The 21999-nt window shown below is 44.1% G+C and overlaps 1 protein-coding gene, 1 long non-coding RNA gene and 1 other non-coding gene across 3 annotated transcripts in view; all 3 read left to right on the forward strand.

Moving 5' to 3' along the window:
- Positions 1-4775: 4775 nt before the first annotated feature.
- LOC139177589 (uncharacterized) lies at positions 4776-10519 on the forward strand. Its single transcript, XR_011562092.1, has 2 exons — positions 4776-4907; positions 6799-10519. It is a non-coding gene; the product is annotated as an uncharacterized lncRNA (long non-coding RNA).
- Positions 10520-14482: 3963 nt separating this feature from the next.
- On the forward strand, positions 14483-14555 carry TRNAC-GCA (transfer RNA cysteine (anticodon GCA)). The gene has a single exon. It is a non-coding gene; the product is annotated as a tRNA-Cys (tRNA).
- Positions 14556-19186: 4631 nt separating this feature from the next.
- The window catches only part of DHX8 (DEAH-box helicase 8), a 53452-nt gene continuing 50639 nt past the window's right edge, over positions 19187-21999 (forward strand). The window contains exon 1 of the mRNA XM_070773564.1: positions 19187-19466. The gene's annotated coding sequence lies outside the window, so the exon portion shown is untranslated. The remainder of the gene's footprint in view (positions 19467-21999) is intronic.

Below are 21999 nucleotides of genomic sequence, written 5' to 3' on the forward strand. Positions count from 1 at the left end.
AGATTCCCAGGCTGCACCCCTGGAAGTTCTAACATCTTTTTTTTTTTTTCAAGCTCCCCAGGTGATTTTGATTTGCAATGTGATTGAGGACCTCTGTACTTCGGTCATGTTTTTTCATATTTCCCAAGGGGCCATGTGCGGAGGTGGTGCTTAATAACATCTGACTGTTGATACATTGAGTACAGAGAAATAAAATGACCTAAATCTCACACGCTAGTAAAGTAATGCTCAAAATTCTCCAAGCCAGGCTTCAGCAATACGTGAACTGTGAACTTCCAGATGTTCAAGCTGGTTTTAGAAAAGGCAGAGGAACTAGAGAATAAATTGCCAACATCCGCTGGATCATGGAAAAAGCAAGAGAGTTCCAGAAAAACAACTATTTCTGCTTTATTGACTATCCCAAACCTTTTGACTGTGTGGATCACAATAAACTATGGGAAATTCTTCAAGAGATGGGAATACCAGAACACCTGACCTGCCTCTTGAGAAATTTGTATGCAAGTCAGGAAGCAACCGTTAGAACTGGACATGGAACAACAGACTGGTTCCAAATAGGAAAAGGAGTACGTCAAGGCTGTATATTGTCACCCTGCTTATTTAACTTATATGCAGAGTACATCATGAGAAACGCTGGACTGGAAGAAGCACAAGCTGGAATCAAGATTGCTGGGAGAAATATCAATAACCTCAGATATGCAGATGACACCACCCTTATGGCAGAAAGTGAAGAGGAACTCAAAAGCCTCTTAATGAAAGTGAAAAAAGAGTGAAAAAGTTGGCTTAAAGCTCAACATTCAGAAAACTAAGATCATGGCATCTGGTCCCATCACCTCATGGGAAATAGATGGGGAAACAGTGGAAACAGTGTCAGAGTTTATTTTTGGGGGCTCCAAAATCACTGCAGATGCTGATTGCAGCCATTAAATTAAAAGACACTTACTCCTTGGAAGGAAAGTTATGACCAACCTAAATATCATATTAAAAAGCAGAGACATTACTTTGCCAACAAAGGTCCATCTAGTCAAGGCTGTGGTTTTTCCAGTGGTCATGTATGGCTGTGAGAGTTGGACTGTGAAGAAAGCTGAGTGCCGAAGAATTGATGCTTTTGAACTGTGGTGTTGGAGAAGACTCTTGGGAGTCCCTTGGACTGCAAGGAGATCCAACCAGTCCATTCTAAAGGAGATGAGTCCTGGGTGTTCATTGGAAGGACTGATGCTGAGGCTGAAACTCCAACACTTTGTCCACTTGATGCGAAGAGTTGACTCACTGGAAAAGACTCTGATGCTGGGAGGGACTAGGGACAGGAGGAGAAGGGGACGACAGAGGATGAGATGGCTGGATGGCATCACCGACTCAATGGACATGAGTTTGAGTGAACTTTGGGAGTTGGTGATGGACAGGGAGGCCTGGCATGCTACAATTCATGGGGTCGCAAAGAGTTGGACACAACTGAGCGACTGGACTGAACTGAACTGAACTGAAGTATGTAAAAGAGATCTGACAACTATGATGTTCTGTGCATGTGTAAGAGTTTATAATTAAGAGGTTATTGAGGGACTTCCCTGGTGGTCCAGTGGTTAAGAATCTGCTGGCCAATGCAGGGGAGACAGGTCCCTGGGCCGGGAAGAGCCCACATGCCTCAGGGCAGCTAAGCTCGTGTACCACACAACTGAGCCACACTCTAGAGCTCGAGTTCAGCAACTACAGTGAGAAGCCACACACTGCAACTAGAGAGAAGTTCCCTCCTCGCTGCAACTACAGAAAGCCTGTGCGCAGCTACAGAAACCTGGCAGAACCAAAAATGAGTAAAATAAAAACAAATATAATGAGAAGATGCTTTGTTAAAAAAAAGAAAATCCTTGGTGTCCTGTGATTAGGACTCCACGCTTTCACTGCAGTGGACCCAGGCTCCATCTCTGGTTGGGGAACTAAGATCCTGCAAACTGGGCAGTATGGCACAGGAAAAAAAAAAAGACAGTTATTATGACTATTTTAAAGTTTCAAACTTGTCTTTGCAGTTTTTAAGGTAGGGCTATGTTTTGTGCCAATGAGGGCTTGGGGGCAGTTTGTTGGGTGGGTACATGAAGGTCTCTTTTGATATCGTAATGCTGGTCAGTACTCAGGCTTTCAGCCTCAGCACAAGCCCTTACGCATGCCCTAGATTAAGGCAGCACTGAGGACTTCTTGGTTTGGAGAATAAGCTAGAGCCCTGAAGGTTACTTAATGTTACTATGTTAATAAGCTAGGGCCCTGAGTGTTACTAAGGTTTGTAGTTTTAGGTCAGAGGCAAAACCAGTTTAAAAAAACAAAACAAAACAAAACTGTTTCTTCTCCTTTGTGCCCCTCCTTATTCCCAGGTGCAAATGATGATGTGGGCCTTGCCTGGAATAAAAAGAATCCTCTCCTTTTTTCAACTGAGCAGGGGTTTTGCAAAGAAAGACAAGATTAGGGTGGGGATGGGGACAAGGAAGTGCTCTGGCAGAGGGTTGGGATGAAGCTGGGAGTTGGGATGGAGCTTAAGAGGGGAGAGTAGAAGATGGCAAGTCCCACTCTTATTTTTTCCTCTTCCCTCTTAATAATTATAGAAATAATACATATTCAGTATGGACATGAAAAACACAAAGAGAGCCTCTCAGAAATATATAGACATATCTGACCACCCGTGATCCCACTACCTAGACAGAATCATTGTTATTTGAATTTATTTCAATCTTATACCTATGCATAACAAAAATGGTATCATGTGGTAGCCTGATTTTTAAAATTTTCATCTAGCAGTATATCACAAACACTGTAAATATTCTTCTATAGCAGAGGTTGGCAGTTTTCCCGTAAGGATTAAGATGGTAAATATTTCACCATTTGCAGGCAATAAGGTCTGTTGGAACTACTGCTGTCATATAGCATGAAAGCAATTGTTGAGGGCACAAAGACAATGAGCATGGCTGTGTTCCAATAAAACTTTATTTACAAAGGCAAGAGAGAGGTCCGTTTGGCCTGTGGGTGTGGTTTTCTGACTCCTGTTCTATATAGCATTATTTTTAAAGAGCTTACTAAGTTCCCACTGTATGTCTACAATTTTTATTCTCTTACCCTTGAACATTAAATCATTTCAATTTTTAAATATTACAGATATCATTGTAATAATGTATGTGCACCCTGGATTTCTTCCTTGGGATAAATTCCTAGAACTGTGATTGTTGGTGCATGGGATTTGCCTAATTTTTGCCCGGTTGCCCTCTAGGAAGTACAGTAGAAGAGAATGCTACTTACTTCTTGCACCATTGGGTATTAAAATTCTTTTTAATCTTTGTCAATTTGACAGATGTTTTAAAGTTTTTTTTGGCCATGATCATAATCCTGAGGGATCTTCATTTAATTTTCTTTTCTTTCTTTTTTTTTTGGCCACTTCAAAACTAAAATTTGCAGATTCATTGGGGTTTTTACCTGTCCCTTGTGTTCAAGGCTGTAAGTATTTAAAAAAAAATTATTTATCTACTTATATTTTTGGCTATGCTGGGTCTTCATTGCTGCATGTGGGCTCTCTCTACTTGTGGCGAGGGGGGCTATTCTCTAGTTGCAGTGTGCGGGCTTCTCATTGCTTTGACTTCTCTTGTTCTGGAGCATGGGCTCTAGGGGCACAGGCTTCAGTGGTTGTGGCACACGAGCTTAGTTGCCCCAAGGCATGTGGGATCTTCCCGGAGCAGGGATCAAACCCGTGCCCCCTGCATTGGCAGGCAGATTTTTAACCACTGGACCACCAGGGAAGTCCAAAGCTGTCGGATTTTGGTAAGTGATGAACTGCAGTAAAAACTCTTTGAAAAACAAATGACTTGGTCTGGGTTGGGACCCCAGATTCCTGCTCTCAGTAAGTGTTTGATGGAGAGTGAGACAGGAAGATTGCTACAAGTCTGAAGTTAAATATCATCTCTCCCCACCTCGAAGAAAAGGAGAACATCTTTGTGGTTTTTGTCTAAGGAAACAAACCCGACTCCAGGGGCTGGGGTGATATCCTGCTCTGTGACACAGGAAGCATTGCCTTTGTGTGGCTTCCAGGTTTTGCTGGCTTCTTAGTTTGATTTGAGAAAGGGAAAAAGAAGGCAACTGCCATCAGTTCACAAGATGAATGGCTAAGGGATGTTGCTGGTGAACAATTTGCATCTTACAGGCAGTTTGGGAGTTTGGTGAATAGCCCATGATTGCAGATAAACACCACCTGCCACGCTGTCCACCACAGCCCCCCTCTTTGCTTGGAAGAGAGGTTTTTCTCTTGGGCAGGATTGCTGTTCTCCTTTTCCTTCACTCTCCAGTGCTTTTATGCTAACGCTTTGGAGCTAGATGAGCAAATTGGATTTATAGGAAATCTAGCCGGTTCCTCTGGGAAGAAGGAAGAGCCAGTTCCAATTGAGGTTCGTCTTCATTTTGATTAAATTGGAAAATGGTGACTCCAGAGGCCCTTTCCCAGTCCCCAAAGGTCCCCTTTGTATGGTCTGTGGACAGCATGCTTGTTGGAATGCAAATTCCATGGCTCCACAGCAGACTCAAGGCAAGCCAGGATTCTGAGTTTTTAACAAGCACTCCTGGGATTATGGACCCTGACACTGCTGCTGCTGCTGCTAAGTCGCTTCAGTCGTGTCCGACTCTGTGCGACCCCATAGACGGCAGTCCACCAGGCTCTGCCGTCCCTGGAATTCTCCAGGCGAGAACACTGGAGTGGGTTGTTATTTCCTTCTCCATTGTGTGAAAGTGAAAAGTGAAAGTGAAGTCGCTCAGTCGCGTCCGACTCGTAGCGACCCCATGGACTGCAGCCTACCAGGCTCCCCCATCCATGGGATTTTCTAGGCAAGAGTACTGGAGTTGCTTGCTATTGCCTTCTCCGGACCCTGACACAGTGGGTTCTAACCTAGGTAAGCCTCATAATTATCTAGAGGGGGTTAAAAAACTGTAGATCCTCAGACCTCAGACCTTGAAGATTCTGACTCCACAGATCAGCAGTCTGTGTGTGGGAAGTGAAAAGGGTTTTCCCAGGGATCCTGGGAAGCAACCAGGTCTGGGAATCATTACCCTCAGGAATTTATCAGGTGAAATACTGCAGGACCTGGGACTTCCCTGGTGGTTCAGTGGCTGAGAATCTGCCTGCAGATTTCCAGCGTGCAGGGAACACAGGCCGGATCCCTGGTCAGGGAAGAAGATTCCACATGCCGCAGAGCAACTTAGCCGTGCACCAGAACTACTGAGCCCACACTCTAGAGCCCTCATGCTGCAAGTACTGAAGCCCAAGTGCCCTAGAGCCCGTGTTCTGCAACAAGAGAAGCCACTGAAATGAAAAGCCCACATACTGCAACTAGAGTAGCCCCCATTTCTGCAACTAGAGAAAGCCCCTGTGCAGCAACAAAGACCCAGCAGAGCCAAAAAAAATAAATTTAAAAAAAGTAAAGAAGAAAAAGAAATACCATAGGACCTGGAACAGAAGAGGCAAGGCAGGAGACCCAGAAGCAGGAATCCTTTCTGGGGGCTGCCTCCATGTACTGCTTAAGACCTGGGCTGAAACCTTGGAGTCAGAGGGGAGTTAACTACAGACCTCAGAGAGAGGTCTTTTGAACCAGCCCCTCCTTTGCCCCTGATCTTGGCGCTGAGCCTAAGGCGGGCTGAGCTATGTATGGGATGGGGCACAAAGAGCACTGGACTAGGTAGACCAAAAATTTTCCTTCTTATTTGACCGACTCTGTGAACTCAGATAACTTTCCCTAAATTCTGTGGGTGGGATTTTTTTTAATTAATTACGTAATTTTTGGCCATACTGGGCTTTCTCTAGCTGCGGTGTGAGGGCTTCTCATTGTGGTGGCTTCTCTTGCTACAGAGCATGGGTTTAGTGCGTGTGGCTTCAGTAGGTGTGGTGTGTGGGCTTAGTTACCCAGTGGCATGTGGAATCTTCCCTGGGCCAGAGACCAAAACCATGTGCCCTGCACTGGCAGGCAGATGCTTAACCACTGGGAGGTCCTCTGGATGGGATTTTGATGTGCAAAATGATGATAATAATTTCCATTCTAGACACCACATATTATTTATTAATGTAAGGAGGAATCTAAATAATAACTAGTACTAGGAAAATGCATGAAATCACAGACTTGCAAATTTAAGCCACTTTATATACATATATGATGGATTTTTTTTTTTAATGAAAATCCTCAATGCTGGTGAAGTTGTAGTAAAGTTGGGGCATGTATAGATTGCCAGGAAACATTGTAAATTGGTATCTATCCCTGGGAGAGTGATATGGAACTGTGTGCCAAAAGCCATGAAGATATCCACACCCATTGACTCAATAGTTTCTGGGAATTATTTGAATAATTAAAGCAGAAGCAGAATTATGTATATAAACATATGTATTGCAGCATTCCTGATAAAGCAAGAAACCCAAAATCAATAAACATGGAAATTAGCTAAACATTTAACACTTGGGAGAGTGTTTAAAATTAAAGTAGGTCTGTGCAATGGAACACTACATAGACTTTGAAAAGATTATTCATTATGAAAACCATATAATAACATGGAAAACATTTCTAAGCGTTAAGTGAAAATAGCAGAACCCAGATGGTACACACTTTGCCTGTATCTGTGTACACTATAAGAGCAGGTGTAGACAGGGAATGAAAGTAAAATGCAAAACTGAGAGTAGTTATGCAGGGTGTTGGGACTATAGGTACTTTTCTCTTGTAAACTTAAAAAAATATTAACTGTGGCACCTTTATTTTTTTTTTCGTAATAAAAATTACTGGTTCTTAATGCTCACCCCAGGAGCGGAAGTGGGGAGAGAAGAGGTCTCTGGACCAGCGACACTGCCGTGCCCGGCATCCATCGTGAAAGACCCGATGCCAGGAGACGTCCCAGGCCCCCACCCGGCCTGGCCCGGCCGCCACTGTAGTCACCTTGCAGCGCCTTGAAGCCTTCGAGGGGGACCCGCGTGGAGCCCGTCACGAACTGCAGCAGCCGGGCTCACCGCTGCCAGAACCACGGGACCACGGTGCTGTCAGCCCCACAGTGCTTCAGCGCGTGCTGGACTTCCAGTCGTCCAGGTCAATCTTGTTTAGGCCGCCCATGATCAGCTGCGGGGTGTGAAGGTGGGTCACTTCCCGGACACACAACACGACGGGGTGCCCAGGGTCCCGGGCTCTATGTCCCAACCAGTAACGCTGAAGAAGCTGAAGTTGAACGGTTCTATGACGACCTACAAGACCTTTTAGAACTAACACCCCCCAAAAAAGATGTCCTTTTCATTATAGGGGACTGGAATGCAAAAGTAGGAAGTCAAGAAACACCTGGAGTAACAGGCAAATTTGGCCTTGGAATACGGAATGAAGCAGGGCAAAGGCTAATAGAGTTTTGCCAAGAAAATGCACTGGTCATAGCAAACACCCTCTTCCAACAACACAGGAGAAGACTCTACACATGGACATCACCAGATGGTCAACACCAAAATCAGATTGATTATATTCTTTGCAGCCAAAGATGGAGAAGCTCTATACAGTCAGCAAAAACAAGACCAGGAGCTGACTGTGGCTCAGATCATGAACTCCTTATTGCCAAATTCAGACTGAAATTGAAGAAAGTAGGGAAAACCACTAGACCATTCAGGTATGACCTAAATCAAATCCCTTATGATTATACAGTAGAAGTGAGAAATAGATTTAAGGGCCTAGATCTGATAGATAGAGTGCCTGATGAACTATGGAATGAGGTTCGTGACATGGTACAGGAGACAGGGATCAAGACCATCCCCATGGAAGAGAAATGCAAAAAAGCAAAATGGCTGTCTGGGGAGGCCTTACAAATAGCTATGAAAAGAAGAGAAGTGAAAAGCAAAGGAGAAAAGGAAAGATATAAACATCTGAATCCAGAGTTCCAAAGAATAGCAAGAAGAGATAAGAAAGCCTTCTTCAGCGATCAATGCAAAGAAATAGAGGAAAACAACAGAATGGGAAAGACCAGAGATCTCTTCAAGAAAATTAGAGATACCAAGGGGACATTTCATGCAAAGATGGGCTTGATAAAGGACAGAAATGGTATGGACCTAACAGAAGCAGAAGATATTAAGAAGAGATGGCAAGAATACACAGAACAACTGTACAAAAAAGATCTTCATGACCCAGATAATCACGATGGTGTGACCACTGACCTAGAGCCAGACATCCTGGAATGTGAAGTCAAGTGGGCCTTAGAAAGCATCACTAGGAGCAAAGCTAGTGGAGCTGATGGAATTCCAGTTGAGCTATTTCAAATCCTGAAAGATGATGCTGTGAAAGTGCTGCACTCAGTATGCCAGCAAATTTGGAAAACTCAGCAGTGGCCACAGGACTGGAAAAGGTCAGTTTTCATTCCAATCCCAAAGAAAGGGCAATGCCAAAGAATGCTCCAACTACCACACAATTGCACTCATCTCACACGCTAGTAAAGTAATGCTCAAAATTTTCCAAGCCAGACTTCAGCAATACGTGAACCGTGAACTTCCTGATGTTCCAGCTGGTTTTAGAAAAGGCAGAGGAACCAGAGATCAAATTGCCAACATCCGCTGGATCATGGAAAAAGCAAGAGAGTTCCAGAAAAACATCTATTTCTGCTTTATTGACTATGCCAAAGCTTTTGACTGTGTGGATCACAATAAACTGTGGAAAATTCTTCAAGAGATGGGAATACCAGAGCACCTGATCTGCCTCTTGAGAAATTTGTATGCAGGTCAGGAAGCAACAGTTAGAACTGGACATGGAACAACAGACTGGTTCCAAATAGGAAAAGGAGTTCGTCAAGGCTGTATATTGTCACCCTGCTTATTTAACTTATATGCAGAGTACATCATGAGAAACGCTGGGCTGGAAGAAGCACAAGCTGGAATCAAGATTGCTGGGAGAAATATCAATAACCTCAGATATGCAGATGACACCACCCTTATGACAGAGAGTGAAGAGGAACTAAAAAGCCTCTTGGTGAAAGTGAAAGAGGAGAATGAAAACGTTGGCTTAAAGCTCAACATTCAGAAAACTAAGATCATGACATCTGATCCCATCACTTCATGGGAAATAGATGGGGAAACAGTGGAAACAGTGTCAGACTTTATTTTTTTGGGGCTCCAGAATCACTGCAGATGGTGATTGCAGCCATGAAATTAAAAGACGATTACTCCTTGGAGGAAAAGTTATGACCAACCTAGACAGCATATTAAAAAGCAGAGACATTACTTTGCCAACAAAAGGCCATCTAGTCGAGGCTATGGTTTTTCCAGTGGTCATGTACGGCTGTGAGAGTTGGACTGTGAAGAAAGCTGAGCGCTGAAGAATTGATGCTTTTGAACTGTGGTGTTGGAGAAGACTCTTGAGAGCCCCTTGGACTGCAAGGAGTACAACTAATCCATCCTAAAGCAGATCAGTCCTGGGTGTTCTTTGGAAGGACTGATGCTGAAGCTGAAACTCCAATACTTTGTCCACCTGATGCGAAGAGTTGACTCATTGGAAAAGACCCTGATGCTGGGAGGGATTGGGGCAGGAGGAGAAGGGGACGACAGAGAATGAGATGGCTGGATGGCATCACTGACTTGATGGACGTGAGTTTGAGTGAACTTTGGGAGTTGGTGATGGACAGGGAGGCCTGGTGTGCTGGGATTCGTGGGGTCGCAAAGAGTTGGACACGACTGAGCGACTGAACTGAACTAACTGAAACTGTGAAGATTGTTGTACATTCGTCAAAGCTCGTTGGAAGGGAAATTACCATTTATGACCCGTATTTTCATTCCTATCATCCCATGTTGGTACGATTGGATGCCCAGCTAAATCCTGAGGAGGAAGAACTGGAGTAACGGCTCTGGGTACCTTTAGGCCAGATCCTGGAGAAGGAGAAGAAGAAAGCACACGGGTTTTAGCTTCAGGAAGCTCGCAAAATAGAGAAGTAGACAATTTTAGGGGTGTCTGTTTATCCCAGTGGTTCTCATCTGAGCATAGTACTCTTCCAGAGGCTTTCCTGGCGGCTCAGTGGTAAAGAATCCTCCTGCCAATGCAGGAGATGTGGGTTCAATCCCTGGGTCAGGAAGATCCCCTGGAGAAGGAAATGGCAGCCCAATCCAGTATTCTTGCCTGGGAAACTCCATTGTCAGAGGAGCCTGGTGGGCTACAGTCCATAAGGTCGCAAAAGAGTCTGGCACGACTTAGCAACTCAACAACAACTAATGGCCTCATAGTGTTATTCTTAGGATTGAATGAATTAATATATGTAGAATTTAGAACAGTGCCTGGCACGTGGTAAATGTTCAATTAATGTTGGACTATTATTACTCTTTGAGATCTAACTTCCCTATCCACTAGGATGGAACCCCAGGTTCTACTCCCTGATCTTCACCATAGATTCCCAGTTCCTGCTTTCTCTGAGGCTTACCTTTTCCTGGTCCCACCTGTAATTCTATTGTAAACTCCCCTGTTGCTTGAGCTTGCCTGAGTTGGTTTTTGTGATCTGCAACTAAAACTGTGAGAAAAGATTCGCCTGCATGAAACATTATAATAACACAAAGTACAGATAATCCAAAAGGGCTTTCAATGAAGTATGAGATCAAGAGGCTTAGAACATCTGTAGATGCCACAGATGATACCTAATCATAGCTGAGTGAAATTGTAATTCAGACTACTGTCATGAAGTGAACGGAATGCTGCTAGCTAGGATCTCACTCTCTAAGAAAGCAGGCCAGGGGAATTCCCTGGTGGCCCAAGTGGTTAAGAATCCGCCTCCCAGTGCGGGGGACACGTGTTCAATCCCTGGTCTGGGGAGGATTCCACATGCTGTGGGGTAACTAAGCCAGTGCTCCACAACAGGAAAAGCCACTGCAATAAGAAGCCCACCCACCGCCACTTGAGAGTAGCCCCTGCTCTCTGCAACTAGAGAAAGCCTGTCCACAGCATCAAAGACCCAGTCCAGTCAAAAATAAATACATCACTCAATGAATCAATCCAATCAATAAGAAAAGAAAACCAGCAGGTCAAGCGATTGCTTGACCTGTCTAGACATGTGCCAGAAAAGTCAAGGGAAGAGACCCTCTGCCATAAAATCATGCCTACTAGCATCTGAAATTCCATTGTTAGCGATCCAGGCCTGTGTTTTGCAGGGAGCCAGCTTTGAAAACATGAATTTCCTGGGAAAGGTCACTCAGAAAGCCTGCTACACCCTGCTGAGCATGATTTTATTAAGTGGACTCCTTCACTTCCCCAGCCCCAGGTGCTAACCCAGGCAGCCTGAGAGAGAGTCTGGGGAAGATGGAGGAGCAGAGCATGACAGAGCAAACCTTCCTTCAGAACTGCTGGTGGTCTCATCAACCATGCCAGAGAGAACAGTGGCCCTTAAGGAACTGGAAAGAATGTTCAGATTTGTTTCTGTCTGGCACAGTGAACAGCAGGAATGATTGTAGCTGTTCTCTTTGCCAAGGACAAATCTGATCTGACCGCTCTGAGATGGAGGAGGGGAGGAGGGCTGGCTTTTGGCTCTCGGGAATGGTTGTTCATCAATTATTTCCTAAGCCAGTGGTTCTCAAATTTCGCTGCATATTAGAATTACTGGGGAAGCTTTAAAAATGCTCAATACCCAGATTTCACCCCAAACCAATTAAATCAGAATGTCTAGGGGTGGTTGCCAAGCATCACAATTTTTAAATACCACCCCCACCCCAGGAAGTTCCAAGGTGTAGTCAAGTTTGGGAACTCCTGTCCAAAATGGTTAGTGTGTGAGGCACCTTACACAGTAGGTAAGAACCTGGTTTCTACCCTCCAGGCATAATACTTAATTGTATTAAATTTGACTTTTTAACTTTATTTTTTTCCTGCGGGTATAGAGTTCTATGAATTTTTTGTCAATATAATTCTCATGCCATAAAATTCACCCTTTAAAGTGCACAATTAAGTGGCTTTTAGTCTATCTACAAAGCTGTGCAACATCACCACTAATTCCAGAATATTTTCATCATTCCCCAAAGAAACCCCATATCCATTAGTAGTTATTCCTCATTTGTTCCTTCCCCAAAGCCCTGCCAAACATGGATTTACTCTCTGTCTCTGTGTATTTGTGTATTTTCCCTTTAATATTTATTCAGTTATTTGGCTGTGCTGGGTCTTGCTTGTGGCACTCGGAATCTTTGATCTTTGTTGCAGCATGCTGGATCTTCAGGTGCAGCATGTGACATCTAGTTCCTTGACCAGGGATTGAACCTGGACTCTCTGCATTGGGAGTGTGGAGTCTTTGCTGGACCATCAAGGGAAATCCCTATTTGTATAATTCTTGACATTTCCTATAAATGGAATTACACAATATATGGCCTTTTGTGTCAGGCCTGTTTTACTTACATAATGTTTTCAGGATTTATCCATGTTGTAGCATGTATCAGTACTTTATTCCTTTTTAAAGACTGAATAATATTCCACTGTCTGCATGTATCACATTTTGTTTATCCATTCATCAGTTGATGGGCATTTGGGTTGTTTCTAGTTTTTGGCTAAGAATAATGCTGTGGGACTTCTCTGGATGTCCAGTGATTAAGACTGGTATTCCACGGCGGGGGGTGTGATTGGGGAACAAAGATCCCACAAGCTGCTTGGCTAAAAAGGGGGAAAAAAAAAGAATAATGTTGCTATGAACATTTGTGTACAAATTTGTCTATGGAAATATGCTTTTATTCTCTTGGGCTTATAGCTAAAAGCCAATTGGATGTTTAACTTTTTGAGGAACTGCTGAACTATTCTCTAGGGTGGCTGCCCCCTTTTACATTCCCACTAGCTATGTATGACGGTTCCAGTTTCTCCACCTCCTCACCAACACTTTTTATTATTTGTCTTTTTAAAATTACTTACTTACTGAATTTTTGGCTGTGATGGGTTTTTGTTGCGGTGTGTGGGCTTTCTCTAGTTGTGGTGGGCAGGGGCGACTCTAGCTGTGGTGTGAGGGCTTCTCGTTGCGTTAAGCTTCTCTTGTTGCGTAGCATGGGCCCTAGAGGCACGGGCTTCAGTTTTGTGGCTCTCAAGCTTAGTTGCCCCTCGGCAGGTGGAATCTTCCCCAGCCAGGGATCAAACCCATGTCCCCTGCATTGGCAGGCGTATTCTTAACCACTGGACCACCAGGGAAGTCCTGTCTTTTTGATTATAGCCATTCTAGTGAGTAGTTACAGGAATTTTGACACATGTATAGATTTTTATCACCATTCCCATAATCAGGATACAGGATTGCTCCATCATTCCAAACAACTCCCTGTGCTATCCCTTTATTCCACACTTCTCCATACCTAACCCTTGGCAACCACTGATCTGTTCCCTATAGTTTTGTTATTTGAGAATGTCAAACAAATGGCATCACACAACACGGAACTTTTAGAGACTGGTTTCTTTCACTCAGGATAAAGCCCTTTGAGCTCCATCCAGGTTTTCTGTGCCAAAAGTTTGTTCCTTTTTATCGCCGAGTTATACATCATTGTCTGGATGGACTTGGTTTCTTGATCCATTCAAAGACATTTGGGGCTATTTCTAGTTTTTGGCAATTATGAACAGAGATGTTATAAATACACATGTGCAGGTTTTTGTGTGGACGTAAATATTCATTTCTCCAGAATACATGCCCAGGAGTGGGACTACTGGGTCATGGGGTAAATGTATATATACTCAGCTTTGTAAGAAACCGCCAAACTACTTTCCAGAGTGGCTGTTCCATTTTGCATCCTCACCAGCAATGTATGAGAGCTCTAGTTGTTCTGCATCATGGCCAGATTTTGGTACTGTCAGCAGTTTAAATTTTAGTCACTCTAATACTTGTGTAGTAATAGCTCATCAGAGGTTAAATTTGCATTTCCCTAATGACTAATGATATTGAACAGTTTTTCATGCACTTATTTGCCATCATTATTTCCTCTTTGGTGAAGCATTGTTCATATCTTTTGCTCATTTTTAAAAAATGTATTTATTTGTGGCTGCACTGGGCCTCTGTTGCTGCGCGAGGGCTTTCTCCAGTGGCTGCGAGTGGGGGCTACTCTTCACTGTAGTGCACGGGTCCTCATTGCAGTGGCTTCTCTGGTTTCCAAGTACGGGTTCTGGGCATGTGGGCTTCAGTAGTTGTGGCACATGGGCTTAATTGCCCTGTGGTGTGTGGAATCCTCTCGAAGGAGGGATGAACTTGTGTCCCCTGGGTTGGCAGGCGGATTCCTAACCTCTGGACCACCAGGGAAGTCCTTTTGCTCCTTTGTAAATCAAGTTGCCTATCTTCTTATTGTTCAGTTATGAGAGTTCATTATACATTCTGGATATGAATCCTGTGTTGGGTATGTGATTTGTAAATATTTTCTCCCTGTCTGTAGCTTGTGTGTGTGTGCTCAGTTGCTCAACCATGTCCTACTCTTTGCTTAAATGTACTTTTTGTACATGTGTCTGATGAGAGAAAGAAATGAAATTGATATTTACTAAGTACCTACTGGGCTTCCCTGGTGGCTCAGTGGGTAAAGCATCTGCCTGCAATGCAGGAGACCTGGGTTCAATCCCCAAGTTGGGAAGATCCCCTGGTGAAGGAAATGGCAAATCACTTCAGTACTCTTGACTGGAAAATTCCATGGATGGAGGAGCCTGGTAGGCTACAGTCCATGGGATAGCAAAGAGATGCACACGACTGAGCAACTTCACTTCTCATGAGTACCTACTATGTGCTAGATATTGGTTGGGTTCCTGGAGAAACAGGGGTATGAGTGAGACAGTGTCCTAGAGACGGGAGTAGAGAGGTGAAATTTGAGTCACAAGCAAAGTCTGAGCCACTGGACGGCACAGATGGGGCAGAAGAAGGAAATGGTAGCCCTGAATGGTAAAAAGTGAGAGCTCTGGAGTCAGACTCTCTGGTTCTAGCTTTACCATCTGCCACCTGTGTGACCTTGGGCAGGCTACTAAACCTCTCTGTACCTTGGTTTCTTTGAAAAACTGGGGTGGCAATAGTGTCTACTTCAAAGGGTTTAGGGGATTAAATGAGATGAAGCAGCTGGCACGCGGTACACTCTCCATCAATGTTATTATTTCTTTTTGTAGTAACATGGTTTTGTGGCAATCAGTGAAAGCTCCTTGGAGGAAGTGCCCTTTGAGCTGAGCCTCAAGAACCGGAAGGACTTCCAGAAGCTGAGATGGTGGTGGTGAGGAGGCTGAAGAACCACAGATTTTGTCTGAAAGCTTGTTATTTCTTCTCTCTTGCTCGTTTCATCCTTCCCTCTTTAGCTGGTACTCTCTTCTCCCAGAGTCTCTCTCTTTCCTTTCCCGACCTCCTCCTTTTTCCTTCTCACCCACTGGAGGCCTCCCTCTGGTGTCCTTGGCCCTACAAGGTCGCTGACTGCTGGGTTATGAGGTGCTGCTCTGGGGCTGCAGGGTCACCTTGCAGTCCCCTGATGGGGACTCTGTACCGGTTCCAAAAGGAGGTGGGATGCTGTATCCAGGATTCTTCCCTTGCAGTTCAGGGAGAGATGGATTTAGTGTGGGTCACTTTCACTACAAATTATCAAGCGGTCTTCCATGTGGATGTCAGCCTGTGTTAGGGCTACAGCTGTACCAGCTCGACCTTGTTCAGTTAATAATTTACTGCCGGGAAATGGGAGTTAAATGGGCCAGAAGGCATATTTTGTGTGAACCTTGGGACACCTCTGACAGCAATTTGTGTAATTTGTCCGGGAAGAGCCTAAAGCTATCTGAATTCTAATGTTCTGCCTGTCGCACTGAAACTTAGACCCCTTTTATTAACATGGTTGGCTTTGATTTATATTTATTTTATTCCTTTGGTTTCACTTCTGATCTCATGACTGGAGCAGTGGTGAGTGTGGAAAATGGCTGTGTGAGGAATTATGTTCCCAGTGTCCTTATTCGAAGAAATCCACCAGCACCTGTGGTGTGGGTTTTCTCTGTTTTGTGTAAAAGGAACTCATACTTGATTTAAAGCTCTGCTATTACCATTTTTGGAATTCTTAATAATTTATGAACAAGGGGTTACCATGTTGTATTAGGTCCTGAAAATTAGGTACCTGGTCCTACAGGTATGCCTTGGTTTTTGATGTTGAACTTGAGTGACCCTCCAAGGTCCTTGTGTCCTTTCTCCTGCCTCCTGGACCATCCTGGAATTGTGTCGAAGACCTCAGGGAGCCTATGGTAACTCTTTCCAAGAATCGTACAACCCTGCCAGTCGAAATATCTTAAAACACACACACAGGTAAAAGAAGTTGTTTGGTGGTTTAGATGCTAAGTCATGTCTGACCCTTGCAACCCCAGGGACTGTAGCCTGCCAGGCTCCTCTGGCCATGGGATTCTCCAGGCAAGAATACTAGAGTAGGTTGCCATTTCCTTCCCCAGGGGATCTGCCTGACCCAGGGATCAAACCCAGGTCTCCTGCATTGCAGGCAGATTCTTTACCTACTGGGTACCTTCCCTCATAAGGGAAGCCCAAAGAAGTTGTTTTAAAATAAGTAATACATGGATTTATGTCAAAATTCAAAGTTCTGAGGGGTACTGTTGTTTCCCCCCAGTTTTCTTGTTCTCCTTCCGCAGAAGCAAGCAGTTATCCATCTCTGGGCACCTATCCAAGAGAGTCTGTGCTTTGATGAACACATATGTACATGTCTCCATATTTCTTTTTCTTCACCAGATGGTGAGATAACTTGTATACTATTTTGAACTTTCCTCTTTTTACCTAACTCTGCATTGTAGAAATAATTCTAAATCACCATACAGATCTACTTTATTATTTTTGGGGTAATGATTTCCCATTGTTTGGATTTTCTATAATTTACTTAACAAGTTCCCTGTTGACTGACACTTAAGGTGTTTCTGAACTATAAACAATGTTCTTGGAATAGGGTTGCTGGAATTAATATATTGAAATACAGTCTTTCCAGCTCAATTTCAATTTCAGATGAACAGTGAATTTTTTAGTGTAAGAATTTCCCATACTTTCATCCCAAGAGGGCAGGACATTTGGGACATAGTTTTTTTGGTTTTGTTTTAGTTTTTATTGAAGTATAGTTGACTTACAACGTTGTGTCAATTTCTGCTGTACAGCAAAGTGACTCAGTTATACACACATACACATTCTTTTTTATATTCTTTTCCTTTACAGCTTATCCCAGGATGTTGAATATTGTTCCCCGTGCTGTACAGTAGAACCTTGTTGTTTATCCATCCTATATGTAATACTTTGCATCTCCTAACCCCAAACTCCCAGTCCATCCCTCCCCAGGGACACAGATACACTAAAAAAATATTGTGATTTGAGGACTTCTCTGGTGGTCCAGTGGTTTAGAAGCTACCTTCCAATGCAGGGAATGTAGGTTCAATTCCCGGTCAGGGAACTAAGATCCCACATGCCTTGGGGGAACTAAGCCATGATGACTGAGCCTGTGCTGCAGCGAAGATCCATCACAGTCAAAAATAAAAAAAATTAAAAAAAATATTGTGTTTATCTGAAATTCAAATTTAGCTAGGTAGCCTATATTTTATTTGGCAACACTATCCTAGAACAATGCCTAGCATATAGTAGGGGCTCAGTAAAGATTTATTAGATGAATAAATAAATGTTTCATCTCTGGAAGGAAAGCTCATCAGAGCAACTGCTTTGGCGTGTTTCCTGCTATATCTGCAGTGTTTAATATTTATTTGTTTGCTACATGGACAAGTGCTACAGTGAATGTCTTTGTGAATGCTTCATTTGGCCCATGAGAGAATATATTTGTAGGATAAATTCATTCATTTAAAAGTGTGATTCTGCCAAATGGCCCTCCACAGGCCTCTGACACCTCTTGGCTGAGTTGTCTAATTGTATTCATGCTCATCACCTAAAGTCATTTGACCCTTCGGGAACTTCCCCCTTGAGGCTGCCCTAAATGGGGGTCAGAAAGGAATTAAAAATGCCAACCCCATTATACCACTCCTTTATGCCTCCTCCATCAATTCCTGCCAAGAAATGAGGAATTTTAGATGCAAATGGCAGGGGATAACATCTGTCTCATCAGGGCCTCTGCTGTCTGGTCCTCGGAGGGGCCGGAGAAGCCCATGGGTCCTGCCAGTTCCTAGTGATGGATGGTTCATGTGGGTTGGGCTGTCCCAAAGGCGCTTCCAGGTTCCTAGTCCACCTGCCTCCCAATCTTCTAATCTGTCACCGGCACAGGATGATTTAATCACTGCAACAAGGCTGTCACAGAGCCTCTGCTGCCTCTGGTGGGAATGCCTGTTACATTCTTCCCCAGCCAGCCTAGACACATGTGGTCTCCGTTTGCCAACCACCAAGATCTGTGTGGATCTGAGGTTCTGGGAAGCAAAGGAACACAGTGGTAAGCCCTTTGAACTGGGAATCTGGATGCTTGGACCGGAGTCCCTATTTCACCACTTCCTGTATGGTGGCAGGGTGACCTTGGATGAATTACTTAACCTCTCCGAGCATCAGTTTCCTCTGCAGTAGAAAGGGGCTAACACCTACATATGAACTCAAGGGTTTGTCATGAAATTTAAAGCAATAACTTGTGGGGGAAGGGGTGTAGAAATTGTGAAGGATTCTATAAATATAAAATATTTTGAGGTTGGGAGTGTGGACAACAGAGGGCCTTGAGGGGTTTCTGAGTAATATTACTTTTTTATTGGCCAGGCCTCGAGTCTTACAGGATCTTAATGCCTCGATCAGGGCTTGAACCTGGGCTGTGTCAGAAAAGAAATGAGCCCTAATCACTGGACCGCCAGCCTCCTTATTACTATTATTATTTTATTAATTATTTTATCATCGTGGATTCAATATTTCTATCCAGGGGACTTCCCTGGTGATCCATTGGTTACGGAGCAGTCTTCCAGTGCAGGGGAAATGGGTTCTATCTCTGATCAGGGTAATAAGATCTCACGTGTCACGGAACTACCGAGCCTGTGCACTCTGGAGTCCATGCCGCAAGAAAAGAGTCCACGTGCCGCAACTAAGACCTGATGCAGTCAAAAATAAAACAAATAAACATTTCAAAATTTCTATCCAGGAGGGCTTAAAGGATTCCTGGATAAAAATTGGTGGGAGTAGTGACCTGCCCTTTAGAAAAAATTGGAAATAGTCAGTATCAATCAATAGTCCACATCAAAGCTGGGGAACAGGGCTGGCTGGTTACAGGAATGGGTGAAGTCTCTTTAAGCCATCCCTTGGTGACCCCACTGTCTCCTCCCAGGGCTGGAAACTCGTGTTTCTGCTCTCTTGGCATCCCAGTTTTTCTACCTAGAAGATTCTTTCCAAGACTGTTCATCAGGCAGACAACATTGACTCCACCAGCTTCTAGAAAACTGCCATTTCCAAAGAGGCAACTGTCCAACCTGATTTAGGATCGGGCTTCTTCCAAGTTCTCACCTTGGCACCTCTTGATCCATGGTGGATGGAAGCTCTTCCAATTTAAGGAACAAAGCCAGTTTCTCAGCTCTCCGGTAGGTGTGGAAGAGCCTTCCCAGAAGTGGCTGGGGAGCAGAGGAAGCACTGAGCCCTGGGGCGAGGGAGGCTGGTTGTTATTACACCATGATGAGTGTCAGGACCTTTGAAGTGAAGGTCTTGATTCACCCCATACCTGCTGCCAGTTCTGGGTTTGTGGCTCTGAATTCCTCTTTCCCCTCTGAAGTACAATGAAAGGTGGCAAATCACTCTGTGTGTGTGTGTGTGTGTGTGTGTGTGTGTGTGTGTGTGTGTGAGAGAGAGAGAGAGAGAGAGAGAGACAGAGAGAGAGAGAGAGAGAAAGGTGCAAAAGGAATTACTGACCTGGCCCCTTACCTCAAGGACCAGTGAGTCCTGGTGTGAAATGCCAGTGAGCTGCAAATTAAGAGTAACTTCCAACATCTACTTCCAGTGTAAATTACCTCCAAAAGCATCGTGTTACACCTTTGCAGAGAAGCTGCCCTTGTAGAGATGGCTTTCTTTGCTGGTTGTCAGGTCTGACAGCTTTACACCCAGAGGTGGAAAATACACAAGAATGAAAGTGAGTTTGTCTAGGCTGCTTGGGGGTGGGAGGAATTCCCTAGGTGGAGAAAGCAAAACCAAGCAAAAGAAAGCAGAACCAAGCAAAGCAGATCAAAACACAGCTCATGTCACATTCTTTTGCACCTGAGAACCGACAAACTCTAAGCTCTAACAAAGCAGAGAAGTGACAGGTGGCTGGCTAGGATTCGGGGATGGTGGTGGTGGGGTGGTGGTGTGAAGCTAGTTATAACTGTTATAGCACATTGCCCTGGATGCCTCCACTCCCTTACTAGAGGGAGTGGAAATGCATGTAGCAGAGGAAGCCTCTAAAATTTGGAGAGGACTGATGGGCTGCTGCCCTGGAGGGTGGGGGCACACCAGTGTTGCCTCACCTGTCCTCTGAAAGCTGAACATGTCCCTTTCAGGGTTCTGTCCCAGGCATGGGAAAAATGGGTGAGTGGAAGAAAGATGTGAAACTTCCCATCTCCCATCCCCGCTCCTAGACCAGTGTCTCAGGACTCCCTTACCCAAATAGAATTTGGAAATTTGGGATTTTTCCACAGAGTGTCTGTTCCCTCCTGCTTCACTTCAGCTCTGCTGGCTACCTTCCTGCCTCAGGACCTTTGCATCTGCTCTTCTGCCTGCCAGGTTCTTGGAGGGACTTCCTCTGCAGCTCAGAAGTCTCTTCCTCAAAGAGGCATCTCCCATCACTGCTTCTAAAATAGGATCCCTCCCTCTACTGGATACCCTCTACCATGTCTAGGAGCTGGAATGAAGATCCAGTGGGCAGGGATCTGTCAGTCAGGTTTTGTTAAAAAAAAAATCTAAAAAGGCTATCCCTTTAAAAAATTATTCTAACATTTATTTGTTGTGCCCGGTCTTAGTTCCAGCACGTGGGATATTTGATCTTTGTTGTGGCATTGCAGTGTACAGGATCTTGAGTTGTGACATGTGGGATCTGGTTCCTGGACCAGAGATTGAACCTGGGTCCCCTGCGTAGGGAGCCACTGGACCATCAGGGAAGTCCCCATCAGTCAGGTTTTTCTCATTGATTTATCTCCAGTACCCACCAGTGCCTAGCTTGTCGTAGATGCTCATATATCTTGTTTAAATGAATTTTGAATCAATTATTCACCCTGCTTTATATTTCCCATAGTCCTATTGCTATCAAACATCATTCTGTTTACTCATTTATCTATTCGCTTGTTTGTGGTCTGTCTCTCTGGCTAGATTAGAACCCCCAGGAGGGCAGGGACATTTCTGTCTTGTTTTCCAACATCTATCACTCGTGCCTGAATCATTGCCTGACATATAAAGGATTCTAGATAAGCATTTGTTTAATGACACTATAGGGGATCATGGTTTTCACAGACAGATGTGTCGAAAGACAATACCCTCTTTAGAAAAAAGGAGGAAAATTCTGACACACAGATAGATTGGGGTTATGGTAGGACTACTTCCATCATTTCAGAATCACTTCCTGTACTGAAGCATGGATTGTAAGATTTCCTTGACTAATATTTTAAAATTTTAGCTTATATATCTATTGATCACCTACTGTGCACCAGGCACTATACTAGAAACAGTCACATATCTTGTGCCTCAATAGAGAAATTCTGTCCAATAGATTAATATCACTTAAAATTTGCATCTTTTAAAAAAGTACAGAAACAAGCAAACAAACAAAATAAGCATCCATTTTATTGAAGATTCCGGTTTATTGGATCTTTATTATGTGCTTGGTATTCAATGCCTTGGAGGATCACCTCCCAATCTACCTTCCCAAGCATCTGTCCTACCACTTCCCTTAAGGTAGACCATGACCCAACAAATAGAGGGTGATAACAGTTCTTGCTCTTTCCATCCTGTCTCATGCATTTGCCTGCTCTGTTCCTGTCCCTGGGTTATCCCTTTTCTCATTTCCATTGGTCTAAGTACTTATTTGTCATTCAAGGTCCACCTCCTCCAGGAAGTCTTCCCTGATACCACCTTGGATTTACAGTGCATGAG

Source organism: Bos indicus, chromosome 19 (assembly GCF_029378745.1).
Source record: "Bos indicus isolate NIAB-ARS_2022 breed Sahiwal x Tharparkar chromosome 19, NIAB-ARS_B.indTharparkar_mat_pri_1.0, whole genome shotgun sequence".
Lineage (NCBI taxonomy): Eukaryota > Metazoa > Chordata > Mammalia > Artiodactyla > Bovidae > Bos > Bos indicus.